General features: G+C 36.6%; 1 protein-coding gene and 1 long non-coding RNA gene across 5 annotated transcripts in view; one reads left to right on the forward strand and one right to left on the reverse strand.

The window, feature by feature from the left end:
• Positions 1-19,687, reverse strand: part of KIFAP3 (kinesin associated protein 3) — a 169,698-nt gene that overhangs the window by 73,836 nt on the left and 76,175 nt on the right. The window lies entirely within an intron of this gene.
• LOC125155502 (uncharacterized) lies at positions 17,641-19,210 on the forward strand. The gene is made up of 3 exons (XR_007148248.1): positions 17,641-17,963; positions 18,806-18,868; positions 19,059-19,210. It is a non-coding gene; the product is annotated as an uncharacterized LOC125155502 (long non-coding RNA).

Consider the following 19,687-nt stretch of genomic DNA (forward strand, 5'->3'; position numbering starts at 1 on the left):
AGAATAAAGAGTGCAGGAGTAATCATTTTAGGTAAGTTTCAGGTCCTTTCTACTATTTGAAAAATGTCACTACACAATCTGTGGAGAAGACAGACGCTGAATTCAAAAGATAAGCTCTAAGGATAATGACCCTAGGCTTAGATGAAAAGGTGAGATATAAGAACAGAGGAGAAAGTACACTTAATCTGAAGATGAAGACTAGTAAATTCAGAAACACAAGTTAGCTGTAGAAAATATATACACTAAGTATTTAGGGGTAAGAATTCTACTTGGAAGATGTGAGGCAAAAATTGTGAAATTACTCCAAAATGAGAAAAGTATAGACAAATTGGGTATACCACCAATTCCAACATTTTGTTCTTGGGATCAAAGCAAATATAGAAATAGAAAATACAGAAATCTATAGAAATATAGAAATCTATAGAAATAGAAAATATAGAAATATAGAAATAGAAAAGATTCACAGATACTACTAAAGCATATTTTCCCACCGTTGAAGGCATGCATTTACACTTATTCTAGTATAAAACACACCTGTCATAGGCAAACAAATCTTTGTACAAATTTTCTTTTTTTTTAAATGTTTGTTTATTTTGAGAGAGTGTGCACCCACACGCATGACGGTAGGAAAGGGGCAGAGAGAGAGGGAGGGAAAGAGAGAATCCCAAGCAGGTTCCACATTGTCAGAGTAGAACCTGAGGTGGGGCTCAATCTCACCAATTGTGAGATCATGACCTGAGCCGAAATCGAGTCATATTCTTAAACATCTGAGCCACCCAGGTGTCCCTGTACAGGTTTTCTAATACGTAGGTTAAAAGAGAAGAAATCTGGGGCGCCTGGGTGGCTTAGTTGGTTAAGCGTCTGACTTCAGCTCATGGTTCGTGAGTTTGAACCCCAGCTCAGGGCCTGGAGCCTGCTTTAGATTCTGTGTCTTCCCTTCTCTCTCTCTGCCCGCCTCTCTCTCTCTCTCTCTCCCTCTCTCTCTCTCTCTCTCAAAAATAAACATTAAAAAAAAATTTTTTTAAGTGAAAAATTCCAACTTTATTCTCCAAGGAGGAGGGTATCCTTATGGTTTGGTCAGATAATACTTCACAGTATTTAGCTTTTTTTTCTAGGTATTGAGATATTTTTAAATCTTTTCAAGTAGGGTCCTTCAGCAAACTTTCATATTTTTTTAATTTTAATTTTTTAATGTTTATTTTTGAGAGAGAGAGAGACAGAATGTGAGTGGGCTGGGGCAGAAAGAGAGGGAGACACAGAATCTGAAGCAGGGTCCAGGCTCTGAGCTGTCAGCACAGAGCCTGATGCAGGACTCGAACTCAGGAGCCACAAGATCATGGCCTGAGCCGAAGTCAGATGCTTAACCGACAGAGCCACGCAGGCACCTCAACAAACTTTCATATTCTGAAGGCAAATCTCTTTTTCCCTGCTATTCCAGTTTCTTTCTATATGTTGTTCAGCTGTGGGTATGTTCTAATCCTACTTAACTTTTACAAAATATTTTTTTTTTATTTTATTTTTTATTTTTTTTTTCAACGTTTTTATTTATTTTTGGGACAGAGAGAGACAGAGCATGAAGGGGGGAGGGGCAGAGAGAGAGGGAGACACAGAATCGGAAACAGGCTCCAGGCTCTGAGCCATCAGCCCAGAGCCCGACGCGGGGCTCGAACTCACGGATCATGAGATCGTGACCTGGCTGAAGTCGGACGCTTAACCGACTGCGCCACCCAGGCGCCCCAACTTTTACAAAATATTTTTTTAACAAAATATTATTTGAAGATATTTTCTCTATGTAGCGGGTTCACTGAAAAGTAGGATTCCAAAGCACACAACTTGGTAAATGGTAAAAGAAACAAAGAATCAGTAACCAATAAAAAGATTCTTCAAGATCAAAGTACATCACCAAACAAATTCGAATTCAATGTGGAAACAGGAATAAAATGGTCCATGCTTGAGGAGAGTCTATTGCTGGTGTCAATGAAAAGAATTCTAAGAACTGTTCTAAGGTGGTACGTCATTCATATAAGATGAGAGAAAAGATTCACTTTTAAGAGATCTGTACTCGATAAGATAGGTAACAAGGAAGCTCCTTTAGAGCTAATGATAATACACACTGATAATATAATTTATATAATGGCAATATATCCTAAGGATAAATCAAAGATATAGGATACGTGATAGAATAGGAAGCCTGGAGTAGAGTCCTAAAATTATAATAATTTCTGAAAAGCAGATGAATCACATATGTAAGAAGCAGATCTCAGATATGACAATAACTTATTTTTTTTTCACAACATAACTAAATATCTAGTTTCAAGAAAGAGAAAGATTCATTCTTCAGCCAGTCCTGCGTCTGCTCTTGTGTGCTGTCTCTTCTCCTCTCTCCACACGCGTGGCCCAAGGTGAAAACTCCTTGCAGCTCTCTAATGCCTTTCCTAATTCTTCTCTATCGTGACCCACTATTAAGAAAAAAACAACAAAACACCTCTGAACATGTCCCCAGTTCCCATCATCTTTCCCCCCCCATAATATGTACCTGAAATGCTAATCATGCCCCAATGCATGCTGAAAACTGAAGGCCTGCGGTGGAATCTCCAGGGAAGCAGTGCTGTCCTGAAAGCCTGGCAGACAGCCAATCTTTTTAGAACTGTAGTTGTTTGAGAAAAGGGGAAAGAGAAAGGGTTAAGCCAACAGTGATACTGTTCCTACTGTATGTTAGGCATATGTTTTCTCGTTGACCCTGTGAGGAGGTAGATCCTATCTTTGATTTGGAGATGAGGCAATGACATTCATTAAGGTTATGAATCCTTCCAAAGGAGACACCACCATGAATCTGAGACTCAAATCTACATGGGACTACAAAGCCTGCTTGTGGGCTTCCTGTTATTATCATTATCCCTTAGTGACATAGTACAGGAAGGAGATGAAATTAGAAGGGACTCTATGAGACCTGGGAGTCTTAGAGAAGACAGTGGGAAGGTGGCCGAAGAGGGGAAGAGAAGATGAAATGCACAACAACAACCAGTTGTTTACTGGAAGACCTGTGCCCAGATACAGTAGGTTCTGAAGGGCCAAAGAAGTTCCTGACAGGGACAAAAGGAATTATCCCCCCAGCAGTTTGGGGGACTAGATCTTCAGCAGTTCTGAAGCTCACTTTCACTAAACTGGACCAGAGCTACCGTCAGGCAGTGTTTGAGTTTATGAAAAAACACAAGGTGCTACAGAAGCTTAAAAGATGAGTGGCCCTGGTAGCATAACACTGTGGTTCAGAGCTCGGGCTCTGACAGGCTGGGTTCAATCTGTGACTCCTGCACCTGAGATAGAGCCTGTGAGTGTTATTTAAACTCTCCGTGCTTCAATTTCTTCATCAGCGGAATCGATATAACAACTGTACCTAACTCAAAGGGTTGTTACGTAAGGATTAGTTAAGAGAATTCTGGTAAAGCAATTAGTAGTACTGAGTCGGACACAGTAATAAACCAATTCAATACATATCATTTCTTACCATAATTATTATGTGAACAAGAATGTTTTTTTCTGTTTTACCAACAGAACAGTACTATCGTGTGCCCCTAACACACACGGTGGGTTTTTCTCTTTTCAAGATCGGATCATAGTCAGAAATAAAGCAGGCTTGAGAAGCAGCGGAGATTTCTCCAAGATGAGCTAGGCAGGGTCCAGAGGTATATTCTGAGCCTGCAGCTAAGCCACTTGTCCTTCTATTCAGTCACTTTCCCGTAAAGCTTTACTATTCCCAAAGTATGGGCTGAAGAGAGTTACCTTACTTCAAGACTCCACTAAGTGACCCCTATCTGATAGGAGCCCTTCATCATTCTCTCATTCTTACACGGTTATAAATTCCTTAATAAGAGTGCAACTTGAGAAAAGAACATAATCAAAATACAGATTCAGTACACATTCATCCTCCACCACTACCACAAACACACTGTGAATCTCTCACCCCTCTTTAATGCTTCTGCATCTGCAATAGAACTTAAACTCAGTCTTGGAGTAGGAAACTATACAGGTGATTGGCTACCAAGAAGATGAAAGGACTCAGGCAGAAGTCTAAGAACACTGCAGACAAAGCTCACAATTAGCTACATTACTTATTTACCTTCAAGTGGCATGTCCCATGCTTCCCCCCTTGTTTAGGCCGAGCACAACTGAACAAAAGAAACTGAAATATGACAGGCATTACACCAGAGGTATTCTTTTTCCTTGAGAAAAGTGGGAAAGGAGGTGATGACAGATCTAAGGGACTACAATATTGTACTCACAGGTCAATATAACACAAGTTGCTGATATGTCTTCTGGTTTTGTCTGGGTAAATGTTCCCTGGAACCCAATCACATGATTTACAAATACCTATAAATTTGATTTTCAGGGCACCTGGGTGGCTCAGCTGGTTAAGTGTCCAACTTTGGTTCAGGTCATGGTCTCACGGTTCATGGGTTCGAGCCCCACATCGGGCTCTGCGCTGTCAGCTGTCAGAGCCCCCTTTGGATTCTCTTCCTCTCTCTCTGCCCCTCCCCCACTCACATGCTCATGGACTCTCTTTCTCAAAAATAAACAAACATTAAAAAAATTGATTTTCTGGGGCACCTGGGTGGCTCAGTCAGTTAAGCATCTGACTTTGAATCAGGTCATGATCTCGGGTCCATGAGTTCTAAGCCCTGCGTTAGGCTCTGGATGCTGACAGCTCAGAGCCTGGAGCCTGCTTTGGATTCTGTGTTTTCCCCTCTCTCTTCCCTTCCCCCACCCATGCTTGTTCGCTCTCTCTCTCAAAAACAAATAAACATCAAAAACTTTAAAAAAAATTGATTTTCTTCCTTTTTTTTTGTATTTTTTTAGGGAATTTAAAAATACAGAAACTGACATTTGCCCTTTAACTCAGAAAAAAGATGTAAATATCCTATACATGATCTTCTAACCCATGTTACCTTGACGATTCTAATTCACATCTTATTGCTGCAAATCACATATTTCCTTTCTCTACTAAAGAACTGCAATATATGAAGATTGCAATATATTACAGTATATAACCGTAATTATTCACTGAAGCATTAATTATTATATAAATGATTAGTTGCTTGATGAAAATACAGCCTATAACTTCATGGCATCTAGCAGATATTCTGACAGCTGTAAAAAAAGGACAAAATATTTTAGGACAAAAGTGCATACCCGGAGTGGGAAGATGTCTGGAAATAACCTAAATTCATCTCCTCAAACACAGCTGCACACAAAAAGTAATGGCTTTCTGGCAGTCAACATTTATTATTACTTAAAGGCTAATTTGCAGATCACATAGCAATAAACAGTCATTAAGAGAGATTAAATGGTCCAAGTAAAATTAAGAGCTTATCCTTCATTATAAGCTAATCATCTTCTTTGATTGGAAGAAAGGATATCTGAGTTTTTAAAAAATAAACCTCAAAAAAAATCTTGTATATCCTAAATGAATTTGGGGCTTGGGGGTATGATTTTCCCATAAGAATTCATGACTAAGAACCATAAACTGCAGCTAACCAGCTATGATTCCTCTACATCCTACAAATGGCAGGCATTTCAAAAGGGCTCCTTTAAGACTTACAGACATCAATTATTCCCAAGTAAAAACAGGCTGCCAATAGTCCGTATGCTGGCATAGCACCAAAGGCCCTGTGAATTTTAAGCAGAGCAGTGAAAAGACTGAATATTTTTGAGAACTAGGTCCTTAATGACTAGAGGTGGATTAGTCAAATCTGTTCAAGTAATAAGGCCAGGGTGGAAAAAAAATGGCCTAGTCATTATGATTCCTTTGGTATTTACGGTAATAAACATGAATCATGATGAACTCACTGGCTATTAAACGCAGAGGTCATAAGTACTTCGATAGGATTTCCACAGGAATTCACCGTTAATTAGCTGGATCATTATTTGAAAGTGTTAGTGAATTATCTTAGCAGTTGTGCAGCCATTCCCCCCAAATTGGTCATTCCCAGCTGAGGGCAGTTAATGCCTTAACAAACTGGTCATTAACTCCAGTAACTGATTTGTGGGAATTACTGCACTTATAAAGTACATTCAAGACTTTTTTTTCCTTTTTTAAAAAATCTGCAGCTGTAGTTCAGCTGGAGCAGCTGAAGGAGAAAAAAAAAACGTTCTCTGGACTGCTCTCATGATCGATTTTCTGCCAATTAAAGGGCAAACGCATGCTGATGGGTTTTGAATTTTAAAATGTCTTCAGTTTTTCATCTCCGAAGTGATTAGTAAAAACACCAGTTAGTTACTAATTTTGTAAGACACTTGGGATTTTCCATTCACAGTTCAGTCAAGCAGAAATATGAGTTTGAACACCAGAACTCAAAGCCAAATTTCCGCTTCTGCAGTAGACCCAGCCCAACACTTTGTAAAAACAGAGTGAGAACACAAGTTATGGGCCACATTATTAGCCAGATTCCCATTCTCTTTTGCACTCCATGTCTTCATTCAAAGTAGAAAACTCCCTTTGAAGTCACAAAGGCCCCAGGAGAAGATAAGATATATATGCTCAGTATGATCAGACAGCCTTAGTTTAAACTTGAATTTGAGGAGATCATTTTTAAGACTACAACTATACTGGACAGTCTCCTTTTTAGAATAGCTTTGTTCACAGTATAAAGATTTGAGATGAATAGATAAAAACCAAGAGCTTTTAATCATGAGCTGAAGGGGGAACATTACAGAATGTAGGTTACAATGATCACTATGAAAACAAGTGTAACAATAGTCTTGTGATACAGGGTTTCATGGATAAATGATTTTTGTGTCCAATGACTTGATATAAAAACTATAAAAAACTGAAATTGTAAAGCTACCAGTAAGCTCAACAGCTCAGTCACATTAAGACATATTCACTAAGTACTCTAAAATCAAATACTTTTGATGCATTTTCATTCATTTTATGTACAACCGCACATTCTGCCATATAGTTCATTTTTCAAATATTTGCAACATATTTTAATTATTTTATTACCTGGTCTATAGTGGCCTTTTATTATGTCTAAAGCATACTATAACAACTTATAATACACCCTACAAAATGTGCACTCTTGTGGTACCAACGATAGGGACCAAAATAAAGCCCTTAACAATGACTGCTTTCTAGCCTACAGGTCCACACCATTGACTTAATGTGCTTCGGTCAGCTTTTACCTTGTAGAAATGGAGACACCCCAGGCAATATTCACACACAGAGTATTGGAACCAGCTGGTGATAGAAGAATCCTAAGAAAAAAGGCTTCTTGATTTAATTGGGAAAACAGGAGGAAGCATAAATTTTACTGCCATTAATAACTTCAAGCAATCTTGATATGACTCTACCTCACCCTGACGGCTAAACATGTGCTTTTTGTTAAAGTGTTTGCCACATCTGACCCCTATTGTTTGCTCACTTGATCAGGTAAGAAAATGTAGGTTTATTTATAGGATAAATGAGGCCTATTAAAATTGAGAAACAGTGCAGTAGTCTATGAGGAGCTGCATACTGAAACAGATGTGTGAAATTCCATAACAGTTTTGTAATAAACAGGCCAAATGAAGTTATTTTAAAAAGTCTACTTTAAGTTTCTTAAACCATCATAAAGGCAACCTAGTTTTTAAAAACTGGAAAACACCTCCTAATTAGAAAACATTATTCTGACAATTTCCCACCAATTTTTAATAAACAGGCCAAAAAAATGTCGTGTACTACATATTACTCTCTCCACAAAACAAAGACGTGCTTTATTTCTTAATTTTAGGATCCTTTTGATAAAATAAAAATTAAGCCATTAATTATAATGAAAAATAATATTATGGGGGACTTTCAAAGGTGTTCAGAACCTAACTGTTTCAATTTTCTTTTAAGGACATATGACAGAATGGTCAAAAGAAATAACCCTTAATTTTTAAGTGATCAAAGTTTAGAGTCCAACAGTCTCTGCTCTGGTGATCTCCCACAATAAGGGAAATCAGACTTGTCTCAACCGGAAGAAATCAAACATTTATCACTTAACTCTTGACCTGGTCTGACTTGCTACACGCTGATAAAATCTTTCTACAGCCTTGGAAAATGCCCTGAAACCCAGATTACCTAATGTAATCTAGACCAAGATGAATCAGGTGCCATTCCTACTCTCACAACCATTCTGGGTCTACTCACAGAATGCAGAAACATTTATATCCATTTAGAACACCTTGGAAACCCTAATTTATCTTGCAGTGAAGACAATATGGTCCAGCAATGCTGTGACTGAAATTTGGGTCCTTTTTGAAATGATTCATGTGGAACTGTGAAACAGGCGTGACGATGTGCTACTGAATCTCAGAATCCTAATTTTCCTGCCATAACCAATAAAATTAGTTTCAGCACAAACCAGTCATGTAAATTAGCATGCTCACAACTTTCAAATTTGGAAGAGTCAAAAGTTATACAGCTAGAAACTTAAATCAAGATTTAAATTACAGACCAAACTTTCGCACTAATTGTACGCAGTGCTATACATGTATCAATGACCTGATGCCTCTGGTGATTAAAGGGCAACTTGAAAAAGATGTCTGGGCTAGTTAACTTCTTTAGTTAACTTGCACAGAGATTCATAAATCACATGTGAATGTGCCTAATGCAAGTTAAGCACATGATGAATATTTATTGAGTGTGAGTTCGATCTTTAGCTATTACTGTACTACTATATATATATTGAAAAGCTACCAACATCTCTAGGTAACACTACAAATTCCTCAGTTTTTTTTAGGAAGCATTCTCCTGTCTGCTCATAAATGAACTAAAGAAGTATCCCTAGGCAGGGTAATTTGTGATGCTGGATTCAACATTTGGGTTTTTGGCTTGTTTTTTTATTTTGTTTATCTTGTTTGCTTTTTGGTGGTTTTAAAAAGTTTCCATTTTAATTCCAGTTAGTTAAGGTACAGTGTTACATTAGGTTTAGGTCTACAATACAATGATTCAATACTTCCATACATCACCCTGTGCTCATCAGGACAAGTGCCCTCCTTAATCCCCATCACCTATTTCGCCCATCCCCCCACCCCCTTCCCTCTGATAATCATCAGTTGGATCTCTACAGTTGAGTTTGTTTCTTGATGTGTCTCTTATTTTTTTCCTTTTGCTTGTTTGTCTTGTTTCTTAAATTCCACATGAGTGAAATCATATGGTATTTGTCTTTCTCTGACTGAATTACTTCGCTTAATATTATTATTATACTCTCTAGTTCCATCCATGTTGTTGCAAATGGCAAGATTTCATTCTTTTTTATGGTTGGAAAATATTCCACTGTGTGTGTGTGTGTGTGTGTGTGTGTGTGTGTGTGTGTGTGTGTGTGTGTGTGTGTGTGGTGTTTGTATATGTGTGTATATCTTCTTTATCCATTCATCAATCAATGGACACTTGGACTGCTTCTGTATCTCAGCTATTGTAAATAATGCTGCTATCAACATAGAGGTGCATGTATGCGCTTTTGAATACTTTAAAAGAACAGCATGCTAATCTAAGATCAAACCTGTCTTTTCATCTATTTGAATAGTGCTTCTCAAACTACCTGTGGTTTAGGGTCAAGTTTTTATTTTTCCTCCCATGTGTCAGAGACCAACACTTTTATAAATTATACTGAAAACAAAATTAAAGAAAATATATGCAACACAGAAGTTCAAAAAATGTATTATACTCAGCAGACATAATATTATATACATAAGTTGCTGTAAATTGTCTAAACTCTGATTCTTAATTTCTGGATTTACTCATTTCAGACAAGTAAAAAACAGTTTATGAATGTGCATTGGTTGGTGGACCATACTTTGAGTTATCACTGTATTAGAAGATTCCTGCCTTGAATCACAAAATTCACTGAAGATATCTGTACCATATAAGTGAAATCCAAGTGCTATTTCAAGGTTTACAACAAACCCCCTATAACCAGGCATAGAATAGTCAAAACTATGAGGTAAGAAGACTTTTTACTGTGCTCATCTTTTTTCATTTAGGGACCATTAACCCTCAAACCTTCCCTTCCTTTTCTTCCACCTTATCATAACTAACGTTTGTATAAGGCCTTTTAGTTATGAAATAAATAGATATCAATTCTCTCATCAGAGTTGCAAAACAATCCCGTGGGATGGATTTTCTAAACAGGACAAAAGGCTCACACCTATTGACTTGCCTAATGTCACCCAACCAATAAGGGGTGAAGGGAAGGAAGGAGACTCAAGCTCAGTTCTTTTAATGGTCATTCCTTTCATGAGCTCCTTTCATACATTAATCCATCCAACCACCTACCAGATATTTTCTGAGAACTTACAACGTGCTAGACATTGTTGTAGGCACTGGAAATGTAGGAGTGAATGAGACTGATACAAATCCATATTTTCATGTAGCTTATAGTCTTTGGGACCCAATGGGAATGGTGGTGATAGTGGGTGTGTGGTGAAGACAACAAACAAGATAATTACATGAAAGATAGATCATGTGGTGATTAAGTGCTATGAATAAAAATAAAAGGAAAAAGAGAATAACCTGAGAGCAAAGCCCTTTCATGAGGGAATGAACTGTGCAAACAACTAGAAAAGGACATACTAGGCAGAAGGAACAGGAAGTGTCAAAGTCATGAGGTAGGTGTGTCATTACTGGGTTCAAGGAATAGCACGGAGGCCAATGAGTTTTCAGCAGAAAGAACAAAAACAAGAGTACTAGAAGATGTAGTTACAGAGGTAAGGAGCTGACAGAGAACATATAAATGCTTGTAGGCCATTGTTAGGACTTTGGTTCTTCTCTGGATAGGAAGTCATTGAAGATTTCTGAGCAGAGAAATGACACGATTTAACTCAAATTTTAACGTGATCACTCTGTGTGCTGTGTTAAGGAGAGAATGTGGGGCAAGGGTAGAAGCACAAAGACGAGTTAGGATGCTACTGTATTAAGCCAGAAAAGAGAAGATGGGGCTGGCAACAGGGTGGTAGCAGCTATGTTTTGAAGACAGAGCTGACTGCCCAGACAGACTGGATGGAGGGTAAGAGGGAAAAAGAGAAATTAAGGAGAACTTCCCCAGTTTGGGCTGGTTAATTACAAAGTTTCCATTTTATGGAGAGAGAAAAGACTGAAAACAGTGGAAATTATCTATCTTTGTTTATACTGGGGAGTCGTCCATATAGGCAGAGTATTTAAACAGAATGGATGAAGTCACCAAGGGAGCAAGTATAGATGGAGAAAAATTCTATGGACTAAGCCCTGGAAGGTGTTCTAATGTTTAGAGACGGGGGAGATAAGGTAGAAGCAGAAAAGGAGACTGAGAAGGACTGGGTACTTAGGGGAAAAACCAGAAGAGTACTGTGTCCTGGAAAATCCATGAAAAAAGAAGAGGAGAGAAACTACCAAATGTTCACTACTGATGGAGTACTAGGAGTGCTGGGAATTGACCACTGGATTTGGCAACGTAGAGGTCACTGGAACTTGACCACAGTGATGCCGTGGGGGTGTGTGTATGTGAAAGTCCAACTGGAAAAGATTAAAAAGTGTAGAACAGTGAGGGAGGGGGGAATTGAGATTGGATAGAGAAGAGAGGAGAAAGAGGGAGTGGGATGCAAAGAGCACAGAGCAGACAAGAAGAGATATGAATGCACGCAAAAAGAGAGAAACTGGGAGATGGGAAATGACCGCAATTCTTGAGGCATTCTGCAGTAATGGGAAGAAGAGAAATGGGATGGTAGTTGAAAGATGAAAGAGTGAAGTGAGAGTAAAGAAGAATATTAAGATGGAAGAAATAGTAGCATATTTATATGTCGATGGGAATGATCTTCCAGAGAGGGAAAAATTAATGCAAGGGAGGAGAACTGCTGGAGCAAGAACCTTGAGTAGGTGACAGGGAATGGGATGGAGAGGGAATGTTGGTCAATGATGAGATTAGGAGCAAGTTTATCCAGAATAATGTGAGGGAAGCCAAGTACAGACAGAGGTAGGAGGGTAAGTGTGGCCACAGGAACTCATGGAAGTTTTTCTGACTGCTCCTATAGTGAAATAGGAACAGAACAAGGTAATGAGCCTAGGATGAACATGAGGTGTTGGATTTATGAGAAGGTATAGGAATGAAACTCTCAGTTAGGAGAGTGGGAGGACCAGATAAAGAAGAAAATGTAGTATGACTGCTGGGCAGCATGAAAAGTCTAGTATTGGTTAATTATCCAGAATGTACTGTATGCTGTTGTCCCTCTGTGCTCAGGGTCTTCCTTTTCCACTCTCCTACATCATGTCATACATTCCCCACCCTTCTTCACAAAGCACCAAAGAAAGTGATAAAAATGATTCTAAGATGTGAGTGGCTGAACACTCAAAATGTCTAAAGGGCAAGGCAAGAAATATAATGAAACGTCTACAAGAAAGTAAGGTTTATCTCAGGGGAATGGGAGAGTTTGGATCATGCCTAGAAATCCAAAGATAAAATTAAGAGACTATATTTTGGTGAAGCCGAACATGTCTTCTAGCTGGATTTAAGCTGCTAATTTGAGACTCCTGGTGTATTATTACAATCAGGAATGCATGCATTTAACAGGAAGTAAAAGCTTTAAAGGAATGCTCTAATTCACTGGTCTTCAAGGTGCAGCCTGAGGATCCCTAAAGGGGATCCCCAAAGTCACACCATTTTTATAGCAATACTAATATATTACTTTCCTTTTTAAAATTCACATTCTCTCATAAGAGGCTAAGACATATACGAAATATGATACCACGACAGAGTGTTGAGGGAGCTAGGAGAGCCAGCTGTTGTCTATTAAGCCTGACTTTAAAGAAATTTGCAAAATGAAAAAAAAAAAAAAGAAATTTGAGAAATATAAAATTATGCTACTCTTGTCACTAATTTTTGTCTTGTTTTGGAAAGAGTTTTCATAACATATTTATGTTAAAGTGTAGCAACTTCGTTATTTTAAGATGAATATTTAATTTTTTTCTCAATTATGAATATAGTAAATATCTCTAGATATAATCTCTAATAAACAAAAGTGCTTTGGAGGTCCTTAATAATTTTTAAGAGTGAAAAAGAGTCCTGAGACCAAAGTTTGAAAACTGAAGCTCTGTAGCCACTGAATTCCTACAGTCTCCTGATAAACAGGGAAAACTTACAAAATAGCAGAGAAACTGTGGGAAGTGAGGATTGCCTATAATTTATAGGTAGCTATCTAATCTGTTTAACCACTAGGCTGGCTATGACTATTCCATTTTTGTTTTAACAAATGCAAAATTTCATATATGTAGGATGAGACCTACACATTTTATGTGTGTGTTTATTCCCTTGAGTTTAAGTCCCTTTGAAAATCAAGTTAAAAATTGAAAAGCTGACAGGAAAACTTGGAACATTACTCACTTTAAAATACATATCAATATCATTCAAAAAGGAAAAAGAATACTGTAAATAAACTCAAAATTCTTCAAAAGAGTTTACCAGTGAAATACAGTAGTTTTTTTTTTAATATTGATTATGCATTCTGTAATAAAGTATCTCTCCCATTATGTGATGTTTAAAGCTTTCTGTACAAACTATTTCATGATGAACTAGGTAGGCTCTCCCAAAGAATGCACTTCAGTTGGGGATTTATGCTTGCTCCTTTACTTAACATCATCCCCAAGCACATCAAGCAGTACTTATTAGCTTATGAATCATCGGAGCCAGAGCAACTGAGAGGTGCAAAAACATTTGTCTGGTGCATCAGATGAAAAGCTAGGAACATTTAGTTTTCAAGTCACTTTTGAAACACTATCAGTGCATTCTCCAGGAAACTGAAGAACACACTATGACGAAGCATTTCCTTGCCAACTCCCAACCCAGGATATTCTGACATAAGGAAGCACTCTTGAGACACGTCAAGGTCAAATGGCTTAAGAACTTATGACAGAGAATTTTTTTTTATAATGATTTGATTCTTAGATGAGCCAAAAATCTCTAAACATTTAAAAAAAATTAACTCTATATCATAAAAAACCTGACTGAACTAACAACGGGCTAAATAAAGCCAAACTTTCTAGGTCCAATTCAATTTGCATATAATCACATTTGCGGAAACCCCCGGCTATGACAGGTCTCCCAGATGGTAATATGAAGTTTCTACGCCTAAGAAATTATGTGTCAAGCATGGGAATGAATAACACTGAAAAGATTTTATAACTGATACTGAAATAGTAAGCAGAGGTAAGTTTAGAGTCCTTTATGAAATCTTAGGAAAGTAACATTATCAAAAATGAAGTAAGAATGGAATAATTTTGGTGGCATTTAAAAAAAACAAAGGGATACTTAGATACAAGGGTTCTCATGGATCCAAACAAAAATTTTGAAACATTTTTAACCATCAGGCTGGCTGTGACTAGTCCATTTTTGTTTTAACAAATGCAAAAATTCATATATGTAGGATGAGACCTACACATTTTATAAGGTTTATTCCCTTGAGGGAACTTCTATGCCTAGCAAAGGATCAAAACTATTCAAACAAATCAATTTCAGGAGAAGTGGAGAAAGAAAATTTTAAATAATTATTTCTTTTTTTTTTTTTTTTTTAAATTTTTTTTCAACGTTTATTTATTTTTGGGACAGAGAGAGACAGAGCATGAACGGGGGAAGGGGAGAGAGAGAGGGAGACACAGAATCGGAAACAGGCTCCAGGCTCTGAGCCATCAGCCCAGAGCCCGACGCGGGGCTCGAACTCATGGACCGCGAGATCGTGACCTGGCTGAAGTCGGACGCTTAACCGACTGCGCCACCCAGGCGCCCCTTAAATAATTATTTCTAAAATTCTTTATTAATCCATTTTTTGTGTCCCTGATGTCAAAAGAAAAGCTAAATTCAAAATCCCTAAATGAAATGCTTTATATGACAATATTTTAAAATAATTTTTGGTTTTACTGAGTAACATTTCACTCAGCCTCACATGGCGAAACAGATGAGCTATAACAAAACCTCTCTGCCTTTAAAAGTAAGTCAAATCACAAAATCTTCCTCAATTACATTTTTTTTCTCATTTATTCAGCAATTCTGACAACAGCAGGGGTCGCAATGTACTAGTTAAATGTTTCAGGATGCAAGAGAAGGGGATTAAATGTTCATATAGCACCGCTTTATTAAAGCCTGAAAGATTCATGATTCATTGTACTCTAGTTAAAATAATCTATCATTAAATATAAAAAGATTTTTCAGTTATGGGGTCCCCAAATAATAGTAAAGAAAACCTACTTAAAATCTGATAGCATTTCCAGTTGAAACAGCATCCCTTAAAAATCACTTCTGAAAAGTTCTCCACATGTGTAGCCCTACAAAAGTGGCTTTACGTTTTTTGCATCTTTTAAAAAATAAACAATTTCTATACATAAAATAGGTAACTCTTTAATTCAGTCCTCTATCAACCTGAACTGAGTTTCTTTCTAATAAAAAACCAACCTGACCACTCATGTTCTACTCTATGCTCTTTAATTCCTTCTCCGTGATTACAATGAAGAAAATGTACTCCAAATTCTTCAAATACTGGATTTACAAAAGGTTTTTTCCATTAAAAAAAATTTCAATTCCATGGAATCACTCCCATCACTACTTGCCAAGAATAACCTAGAAGAATTTAGATAATCTACTGTTCAACACACAAAAAATCCAGCAGAGACAGTGATTAAGATTTCTGAACATTTGATGGGAAAGAAATCTAATCACTTTCCCATAGTTCAATGTTTTCCAAATGAATGTCAAATCAATCAGAACACAAAATTAATATAAGTCATAAGTAGAATAAACAATGAACAGAAAATAAATAGAAAATACAGTTCACTGCACACAGAAATGGTAAATACTGCTTTGTGAACATTTTTAAAAATTACGTATGTTAAAATCTGTAATAGATGTAAGAAGTAAAATGTAATGTATATAAATATACACATATGGATATATACACATGCATATATATATCACATACACATGTGGGTATTAGGTTGTAGTGTAAACTATACTATAGATTGGGGTAAAGATGTTTGAAAGTCATTGCTTATACTAATTATATCCTATCCCTTTAAAATCTATGCTCTGTGTAATGCTTCCTTACTACAATTTCTATATAATTGTAGTGGCCAAAGACCAGAGATATTAAATATATCACTGAATTGCTCAATTGAGAAATTTAGTTTATTGTGTTAGGAGTTAATGATTTATTTTTCCACACAAGTAACATATACATTAACAAGTATAAAAATGACTATTCTATTATTAATAGCTTATCAGCAAATCATTTATACACTCAATGAAATTTCTTTGGACACAGCAGAGAGAACAAGCAAAATAGGTTTCTTCACAGTTAAAAGAAATGTTACAAAGTCTGCAATAAACCTTACTAAGAGGAGTGTGTTACTGGGAAGAGAACCCTTTGGGCATTCATTTGGAATTCATTTTTAACAAAATATACACTTCAAATAAGCTCAGTTGTCAGTTTCCAAGACCACAAGAGATTAGAAATATATCATTAGAGAGAGGAAAATTGCTGCTATAGAATTGCTTCTGGAACAGAAGAAATGAGAAGTGACAGCTAAAAATAAGAGGGGAAAACAGAAAACCTGTACATAAAACATTTAAATACATGGAATTCTGAGGCCATTTAGTAAGGGGAAATAGTTGAGCACAGTAATATTTACATTCCTGTATAATAAATTATCTTGACTCAATGATTAAAAAAACTCATATAGCAGGTGAACGCAGGTACTCTGGTTCCAAAGCCTATCGTACTAACCACCACACTACACTTCTCAATAAAAATTTAAATGACGTTTATGGTATTAAAAGTACATTTAAGAAAACATTTATGAAAAGAAACATGTAATCAATTTTAAAGAACTTTATATAAAATGATTAAATACCCTTAATGTTATAAGCTGAGAAAACTTTCTTATCAGAAAGACCCATTCCTTGGATATCTATAGTTTGTATTCTATATAATTTCCTAACACTGTACTCTTATTTAACCTTTCCTTATTAACATACATTATTATCTATATACTGAAGATGAGAAAATGGACACATAGGTTAAATAATTTACACAGTATCACATAGCTAATAACAGATGAAGCCAATATTCAAAGTCATATAGTATGGCTCCAGAATTCTAGCTTTTAATTAATGTGCTCTGTGGTACTATAGTAGTTAGATACACTACATATGGTAGTATTGCTATAATGTCTCAGGATGTATTTTTTTAACAGATTCTGGTAATCCTGGAAACTCAGCTAAAATAAAATTCATAAGTGCCTGGCTGGCTCAGTCAGCACAGAATGTGACTCCTGATCTCAGGATTGTGAGTTTGAGCCTCAACATGTGCACAGAGATTACTTAAAGATAAAAATCTGGGGCGCCTGGGTGGCTCAGTCAGTTAAGTGTCCAACTTTGGCTCAGGTCATGATCTCACAGTTCGTGAGTTCGAGCCCCACATCGGGCTCTGTGCTGACAGCTCAGAGCCTGGAGCCTGCTTTGAATTCAATGTCTCCCTCTATCTCTGCCTCTCTCTCTCTCTCTCTCTCTCTCTCTCTCTCAAAAATAAGCATTAAAAAATAAAAAATAAAAATAAAAATCTGAAAAAATAAGTAAAAGAAAATTCAGAAAAACTGGAAAATACCTTTCAGGATTGTTAGGTTGCTAACGCACCAATATTCTACTTCTAATCCTTCCAAACATTTGCCAACCCTTTAAAGTTCGGCATGGCCATGTGACTTGCTGTTATCACTGCCAAGTGTAAGCAAAAATTATATTTGTCAGTTCAGAGTGGAAGTCTTCAAGAGAAGTTTACAACTCTGCCTTTTCTCTTTCTCTCTTCCCTGGTGCCATGGTGACCCAGAGATTCTGTTAGTCTTGGTCTCTCATGGTGACACGGACCAACACTTTCTACTCACTTATTATGGATATATAATATGAGGAAGAAGTAAATCTTTGATGTGTCTTAAGGTACTGGGATCTTAAGGTTGTTTATTAATAATCATAGCCTTGTCTTCCACTAATACAGTTGACAGGTTTTTCGTGGGAAATGATGAATAAAAGGGCCATTTTTGGACGATGATAAATACAAACAATTATAAAGTTTACAAAATGGTTATGTTCTAAAAACTCATACTGAAGTCAGTTATTTGGAATTTGAAATGCTTTTTTTCCCCATAGGCTTACCTTATAAAAGGCCCACAGAAGCTTATTTAACTCATAATTTAAATAAAAAAGTAGAAAACAACAGTGTCTTTAAAATAATTAAAAGAATGTATGATACGTAAACAGATGTAAACCTGTATATTCTAAATACTTATAGGCATTCTGAAGCATTTTACAGAAGCTGAAGTCACTGTTCTCTAGTATATTTTAATTTCTCTTCAATATGTACATTTTCTCCCTTTCCTTGATCCTGGAATATCAGTAGATATTCTCTTTTGTTTACTATGTATGATTGCCATTGCTTCCATGGCTTGTAAGTAGAGAATGAAAAGGTGGAACTAAACAAAGTTATTAAGCAAAAGATACATGAACATTTGAAAAGAAAGAAATTGCTCAGGTTAAAATTCAATAACTTGTGAGCAGTGAACAAAAAGGGAAGAAAAGATGGGACATAATCTTTACCTAAAGAGGAAGGATTTTAGAGCCTACTTATTAGTCCTCAGATAGATCAAAGTTGTCATGAGTTTACAAAGTATACTGATTCCTCATATGGCAAAAAAGTTAAGCTGTACCCAAATTTCTGTACACTTTTAACAATTATTCAAATCACAACACCATTCCATATTTTTTTCAATTTGTTCTCCCAGAAAATTTTTGTGGCTGTTCTTGTGAGGATTTAACTATCAACCTATTTTATTTATCATACAAAGGTAAGCCAAGAAGTTATGAAGGTAAGCTACCCATAAGCATCTCAACAAAATCATTCTGCTTTTAATCTGTTTTTACAGATAACAGAGGTAGAAATTTTTCAGATCTTCTTAGAAATTTTTCAGATCTTCTACTTCTACCTATGTAATGCAAGATTTGAATAATGCTAGCTTTTTACTTTCCTTGGTGTAGTAAAATCCGATGCCTTAGGAATTCATGATATTTCAAAGAAAATAACGAAGTAACAACACTTTGAAAGAATAACTCAAACAAGGTAAACACTTTTCAGTTGCTCTTCCTACTCAAAACCTCATCTCTGAAGCATGAAGAGTCCTAGATTATCATGGCTTCTCAGTAACGGCCTAAACTTGATATACTTTTTATGTGTTTGTCAAAAAATAAATACATTTCTCTGGCTGTTATGTCTCCTTTGGTGGTTTCCTCTTCCCACTTTTCTTCTATAAGGTAAGTGTTCCTTTTTTAACCCTCACCCCTCCGGACCTATAGACCTATGTTTCTACTTGTCTCCAAAATGTCTCACACTGAATCTATTGCTAGCTTCCTCAAACTACTTCCCTCACACTTCTCTTTTTCTGTCCCTGGCACTAGACTTCTAACAGTCATGGGGTATGAAGTCTTCCTATCATCACCTACATTCAAAAAGTAAGCATGTCACATTAAGTCTACCTGTAATATGTATTTCTTTTGCCTCACATCTGACATACTACCTCTTTCCTAGTCCATGTTTTCTGTACTTCTGGTCTTGCTGTTACAATAGACTATTATGCTCTTCTGCAGACTCTAGTTCTAGTCCATCCAAT

The sequence above is a fragment of the Prionailurus viverrinus genome, chromosome F1, assembly GCF_022837055.1.
Source record: "Prionailurus viverrinus isolate Anna chromosome F1, UM_Priviv_1.0, whole genome shotgun sequence".
In the NCBI taxonomy this organism is placed as follows: Eukaryota; Metazoa; Chordata; class Mammalia; order Carnivora; family Felidae; genus Prionailurus; species Prionailurus viverrinus.